At 38.2% G+C, this 7,267-nt stretch overlaps 1 long non-coding RNA gene across 1 annotated transcript; it reads left to right on the top strand.

Moving 5' to 3' along the window:
• The first annotated feature begins 2,403 nt into the window (after positions 1-2,403).
• On the top strand, positions 2,404-3,902 carry LOC117450155 (uncharacterized). Its single transcript, XR_004552551.2, has 6 exons — positions 2,404-2,527; positions 3,221-3,281; positions 3,366-3,416; positions 3,496-3,540; positions 3,633-3,697; positions 3,808-3,902. It is a non-coding gene; the product is annotated as an uncharacterized lncRNA (long non-coding RNA).
• Positions 3,903-7,267: the final 3,365 nt, after the last annotated feature.

Raw genomic sequence — 7,267 nt, 5'->3', positions numbered from 1 at the left:
TTCCCTATATTGCATAGGGGCAATATAGGGAACAATTTAAACAGTGGATGTTGTGATATATCAGCCGGGGTGAGACAAGACAAACCACAAATGGACTACAGAAGGACACAAAAGGACACATGGTACAGTTTATATTATTCTTGGTCTTTTTTCAATAACATATTTCAAAGGTTCTGGATTTGTTTACAAATCTAGAAACTAAATACAAAACTAGGATGATATGAAGATCTCATGTCAAAAATAATTGTGATAAATTAGACAGAACTGGCCTGTCTGTGAGCACATTTTATGTTGGTTTGGTTCTTCTGATAAAGGTGTGAATATCTAAATAATATACCAACATATGCTATTGTCATTAGTTGTGTCCCTGTTCTTAAAGCTAAGGCATTGCTAAATTAACAACTCTTGGCTTACAGAGTGGTAACATGAGACCGATTTTTATATATAAAATATAAATGTATTTTATAATTTATTTGAAATATTAACAATATAATAAAAATAAATGGAAATATATACACCGGCAAATATTTAATATAAATACCTTGTGTGTGTGTGTGTGTATAGCTATTGCTTTATCTGATTAATGTTATTTTCATATGAAAGTCCATGATTATAAGTATGCAGTATCATAACTACATCTTTGATGTTTATAAAAAACCAAACCGTTTGAAAATTGGTTGGAAATTGAGCAAGCTATGGTTATTTAAATAGTAAACCATAATGTTATGAATGAGAGAACTGCCTGTAGCAAGATGGCGGCCAAGTGGCAACGTCGGTCTCAATTGGCCAGCAGCGCGGGTGAGTCATCTAGTGTTTATATATATCTATGGTGACAGTCATAGATATATATAAACACTAGATGGCTCATGGGAGATTTTCCAGCGTAGCTGACCGGCCGCCATCTTGCTACAGTTAACAGTTACTCTGATTCGCGATTCGGTAGCTGTTGTAAGGTGAGTGATCTGCACAAAAATACTCTTAACTCACTGAAATCTTGACTGATTTACAAACGGTTTGGTTTATTAGAAACATGATTAGCATGGCTATGATACAGGATGCTTGGACATGTTGAAATTGCAGCTTTTCTTTGTGTATGTGGTTGTATTTATTAGCTGGCTAATAACAAGAGGCTGTCAGTGAGACCGAGTATTACAAAGTTGACCCAGCAACTTTACACCAGTGGGAGAGGCAGAACTGCTCTTTCTTTTCAACACAACTTAAGTTACACATGATTTCTTCCAAGTGGTTTGGCTTGTTAATTAGGATAATCGTTAATTACTTAGTGGATGTATGTACAATACAAGTCCTGCTACACAGGATCAGTGGGGCTATGTGAGATAATAGTATTGCAAGATTGTTGTTGACCCAGCCTCTTTAGAATATGTTGTTACCATTTCTTTACACAATTATTTAATGTTTCTATTGGACACCTTTTTTATTACTCTTAGTGTGGTTGTCTTATTCTTAAAGTAGGCTATACATACATGCATAGGCCTACATACCAAAAATATGATAATTTCGGTGTGTATTTTTGTCCTACCCTTAATGTTAAAAGAAAGAAGGGAGGAACATGTTGACAATAATTTATATATCTGGCTACCTTTCTCATGTTTTTAAGGTTTCCCAAAACCAAAGAGAGGAGGAGGCAGTGGGAACTCGCCCTAAGAAGGGACGGTTTTGTTTCCTGTGACAGGACACTGCTCTGCAGTGAGCACTTCAGGAGTGAGGAATTTGACCGGACAGGAGACGCAGCACTATGTTCCCCACATATGTTTATGTTTGCTCAGTCTAATAAACCCATAACATGGTTGTGAAAGAATACCAAAGCTGAGGCTGGACGATGATTGATTGTTGGTGTGCCATGTGTCACAGTGTGTCTTATTGGTGTTGTGTTATACTGTATTTTATTGTGTGCAGCTGGTCCTTATCTCCAAGACACATTTAAAACAAATAACCTTGAAGTCCCATCTCTCCCCACCTGCTCCTGCTTCCTACATCCCCTCCACACCACACCAAGTTGTTCTTCTTAATAATAATAATACATTTATTTTGGGGGGGCCGCCTTTCATAACACCCAAGGACACATAGGATAGTTTATGTTTAAATTGTTCCCTATATTGCATAGGGGCAATATAGGGAACAATTTAAACAGTGGATTGTGTGATATATCAGCCGGGGTGAGACAAGACAAACCACAAATGGACTACAGAAGGACACAAAAGGACACATGGTAGAGTTTATATTATTCTTGGTCTTTTTTCAATAACATATTTCAAAGGTTCTGGATTTGTTTACAAATCTAGAAACTAAATACAAAACTAGGATGATATGAAGATCTCATGTCAAAAATAATTGTGATAAATTGAGAGGGGTCTGCCTGCAGACCTCCACTGTCAGGACAGTTCCGGTGCAGACCTCCAGTGTCAGGACACCTCCACTGTCAGTACAGGAAGTGACGATTCTGACGAACACGTTTTTTCCCCCGCCCACCGAACGACTCGTCTGATGGTTTTTGCAAATTAGTAAGGTAAGGTGCGTGACCTGTTTGCACTATCCAAAACAATGAATGTAGTCTAAATGTATTGTTTCGCAGACAAAACAAAATGTATCGATATAATATATATATACTTGCAGAGCATATCATTTGCTTATCATAGGCCACCTATGCCGTTATTCTCTGATGCGTCTCAATATCATCAGCGGTAATAACAAAAAAGTTGATGGAGGCAATTTAATGCACTCGTTTACTGAGACATGGGAAACTGAGCACAAGTTTGTGATAAATGGAGACAAGCCGGTATGTCTTATTTGCTACGAGGCAGTGGCATTGTGTGAGAAACCTTAAGTAACCGTGTGTGTGTGCCGATGTACAAGCATGTGTTTTTGTTACGGTGTTGCAGTATAACGTGAGTCATGACAACTGGCGATATTCTATTATTTTCGTCATAGGAATCCGGGGCGTGTACATTGAGGAAAATAGGCATTTAAAGTTACATTGTAGTGTGATTACAAAGCCTGTACTTTTTAAAGTAAAATGTTGTATCAGTACTTCTACTTTTACCAAATTATTTTTTTACACAAGTATCTGTACTTCTACTTAAGTAAAGAGTGTGTACTTTTGCCACCTCTGATGGTGTGTGTTGTGCATGAAAGAGGACCATATTGATCATTTTGATAGCGACCTGTTTAGATCTTCATACAGCTGTGTTTTTCCTTCTAGAAACCTTTCACAGTCAATACATCCTGGACCGTGGAAAGAGACGACTGGTTTGGTAATAGAGGTAATAGTATACCATTTGTATCATTTATATTCAACTGAAATGTCAAACCATAACAAAACAACTAAATGCTTTCTGACATGCTAGGGTTTCCCCAGGCAACTGTATGGGAATGACTGTGGCATCTTCATGTTGATGGTAGGCTACATTATTGGTCTGATTGAATTCTCTGTTGTTTTTAAGATAATAACATTAAATTATATATTTTCTTTCATAGTATGCCCTTTACACCATACTAGATGCACCCTATGATTTCACTATTGTAAGTTGATCTGGTCATTTAAAGTAAACTCAAAATCCCATTATGACATTTAATCTGACATACAGTGATAATATATTTCTTTCCTTTTTTAGACTGACATGCCAGCTTTGCGAAAATGGTGATGTGTCATGCTAATGGAGAATTTCGACCTCGGAAGGTGAGACCACTAAAATGTTGACGTTAGATTAACTTTGAAATGGTTAAAAAACACAATGTTATACCAACAGTACCTGTATTTGTTTCTTTATTTAACCCTTTTTATTTGAGTCATGGCAAAATGTTTGCCCACTGGACAGAGAAATCTAAAGCCCTCCTGCGAGGTGAGGTGCCTCCAGTGTTCAGAATGAGGAAGAGGAAGTTGGATGACATCACCGAGGTCAGATTTGCATTGCAATCTATTTCATTTAAGTTGTGTTTGTATCTACTCTCACATTAAAGCTTCAATTTCATTATTTGTTTCACACACAATATTTACTGCATTTATTCTTCCTCGTGGTATCAGTATTTAGGACGATGTTGGAGGACAGTCCTTAAACTAAAGAATATGTTGAAAATAGCATACTTTACTAAAAGTATGGTAGTTCATGGCAATAGTCCCTTGTATTTTGAACATTTGAAGTTTTTTTGTTTTTTAGAAAGAGGAGCAACTTCAGCCTCATCCAGCTGATGTCTCAGTTGGAAAAGATGTGGAGAAAACAATGGAAGTGTAGGCTTGTTTACTAGTTATATACATCATATCCAAGGAGGACGCCCTTTCCTTGGGTTAGTCTGCCAAAAAGCTACTTAATGCTTAATATGTATCAGTGGGTATGATATATTTTCTCTTTTCCGTAGCCAACATCTAAGATCGTGCAGGACTGCAAGAAGGCAGCAGAATGGGTGGTGGCACACAAACATTTGTGCACCAGGGTGCATTTGCCCGATGCAGTGAGCATGGGGGAAGCACAACTAAGAGAGGCTGTCAAGCTTTGGGAGGAAAGGCCTGACGAATGTGACGAGGATGAGATGGAGGCAATCTTGGAGCCATTCAAGTTTAGGTTTAAACATATGGAAGACATGTGGACCTTCTTAAACGAGATCAGAGACAAAAGAGGGTATCTGGCATTCTGCGAATGCATTTCTGTTTGAATAAAGGGCAACAGGAAGTTGGAACACTTTGTCAGTTTTTGTGTGTTTTGCTTTGTTTTGTTTTTCAATGAAGCATTTGATAATTCACCTTGATTATACCATGAACATCACAGAGGAATTTTGGTTTACTTTAAGATAAGCCTTTTATTGTCTCCCACATCACACCACAAGGGCAATTTAGGAGTCCATCAAGGGGATCTAGCAGAAAAAATAACTACCAAATATGAAAATAATTGACATTTTAATACACAATGGAATCTAAAATGGATATAATTTATAGCAAATTGTTTAATATGCAGATTCTTAATCCAATAGTGCAGTAAAGGGAGAAATTAAGTATGTAGGAGTGAAGTGAAACAGTCTATTGTAATAGCAAACAGTAATTAGACTATAGAGCTGTAACATAATAAGTAACATAATTATACATAACATTTTCAGGCTTATGACATAAATAAGAGGCAAATAATTTTAAGAAAATAAATATGGTTTTAACTAACTTCTACTGCCCTCTTAAGTGGTGTCATGCTGACATAGTTAAAATATCTGGGTATGGGTCGCGTTTGCCATTCGATCAGTGAGGGGAGAAAATTGCAACAAAAATGGTCAAAATCCGTTAATATATGGATGAGTGGGGGGCGGGCTGGACACAGGCCGTGGGGGGACACCCGAGACCGGGCAATGTCCCCGGAAATAGCCCAAAAAATAATAAAACCGGGGAAAGTGGAAAAAAGTGTCCGAAAATAGGCACTCGTGAGGAGGGCAGAGTCCCATGTCAACTCCCGTTACATTCCTCCATGGTGTCATTTGAGCGAAAAACTTTTACGAGAACCAGGCTGGGGGGTCAAAAGGGCTTGACCAAGGCCGACCCAAAGTGCGCGGTGAGCGGACTCATCACCTCCGTGATGAGTCTCCATTGTGATTCAGTGGGCGGGGAAAAAAACGTGTTCGTCAGAATCGTCACTTCCTGTACTGACAGTGGAGGTGTCCTGACACTGGAGGTCTGCACCGGAACTGTCCTGACAGTGGAGGTCTGCAGGCAGGCTCCCATGGATAAATTAGACAGAACTGGCCTGTCTGTGAGCACATTTTATGTTGGTTTGGTTCTTCTGATAAAGGTGTGAATATCTAAATAATATACCAACATATGCTATTGTCATTGGTTGTGTCCCTGTTCTTAAAGCTAAGGCATTGCTAAATTAACAACTCTTGGCTTACAGAGTGGTAACATGAGACCGATTTTTATATATAAAATATAAATGTATTTTAATTTTATAATTTATTTTAAATATTAACAATATAATAAAATAAATGGAAATATATACACCGGCAAATATTTAATATAAATACCTTGTGTGTGTGTGTATAGCTATTGCTTTATCTGATTAATGTTATTTTCATATGAAAGTCCATGATTATAAGTATGCAGTATCATAACTACATCTTTGATGTTTATAAAAAACCAAACCGTTTGAAAATTGGTTGAAAATTGAGCAAGCTATGGTTATTTAAATAGTAAACCATAATGTTATGAATGAGAGAACTCCCTGTAGCAAGATGGCGGCCAAGTGGCAACGTCGGTCTCCATTGGCCAGCAGCGCGGGTGAGTCATCAGGGCTGCAGTCGGATAGTTTAAAAATCAGCTCCTATGTTCTAACCCTATCGTCTATTCCTTGACCTCTGAGTGAAACGTCACGGGGTTAAGGGATAGTGGATAGGAGAATTCAAAAGGACTTAGGAGAAGAGACTGCGGTACTTTAGAAAATCCGAATGCACTTTCACTATCCGACGTGTTTATGATGCGCCAGCGGACGTCATTGTGTGCGTCTGCTGCTGTGGGGAAACCATGGAAACCACAGTTTTCTATACAGCGGACTACAACATGGATGTTTAATAAGAACGAGGGACTACTGTGAACTCATCTAGAGACTCTGCACCGTGCTCTGATGCTGCTGCTTTGCTTTATGAACGTGGACAACAGAGAAACATATTCTTCATGACCAAAGTTGGAATTGAAATACAAAAGGAAAGTGAAACTTCTGCTCGTCCCCCTCTCCCTCCGGTCCACATTAATACACATGATCCCAATAGGCCTACGTATGATTGTATGAACTAAAGATCTTAAAATCAATACAAATGTATTTATTATAAACGTTAGTCCTTAACATCTATCACTGTGTATATCACCATTCAAACATCTTTTAAAAGTTGAACAAACCCCACACAGCTCAGTAAAGACTGAAATGTTGACTTTATTTCATAACTTCAGTGAAAACTAACGTTCATATTTCTCTTTTTGATTATAATACTGATGAACGTTCAAAACAAAGCACTTTGGCAACTTACCACCTACGTTTTAAAATGCTTAATACGCACCGTAACTTTCATGATATCATTTCTCGGTCATAATCGGTTGTTTCCGTGAACGGCCGACTGTTGAGTGACGGCAAATGCTGCGGCTGCAAGGCATTGTGGGGCAGCATTTTCGCTTCTCCTGTCGGTTAGGGAGGTCCAGTGGTTCCTAAGCTAAAGGAGGTTATAAAGGAAGTTTGAAACCTCCTTTCCTATCATTCTCATCATTCTAGAGAATTCGAACAGCACT

Source organism: Pseudochaenichthys georgianus, chromosome 7 (assembly GCF_902827115.2).
Source record: "Pseudochaenichthys georgianus chromosome 7, fPseGeo1.2, whole genome shotgun sequence".
In the NCBI taxonomy this organism is placed as follows: Eukaryota; Metazoa; Chordata; class Actinopteri; order Perciformes; family Channichthyidae; genus Pseudochaenichthys; species Pseudochaenichthys georgianus.
This window is presented reverse-complemented; position numbering and strand designations above follow the sequence as displayed.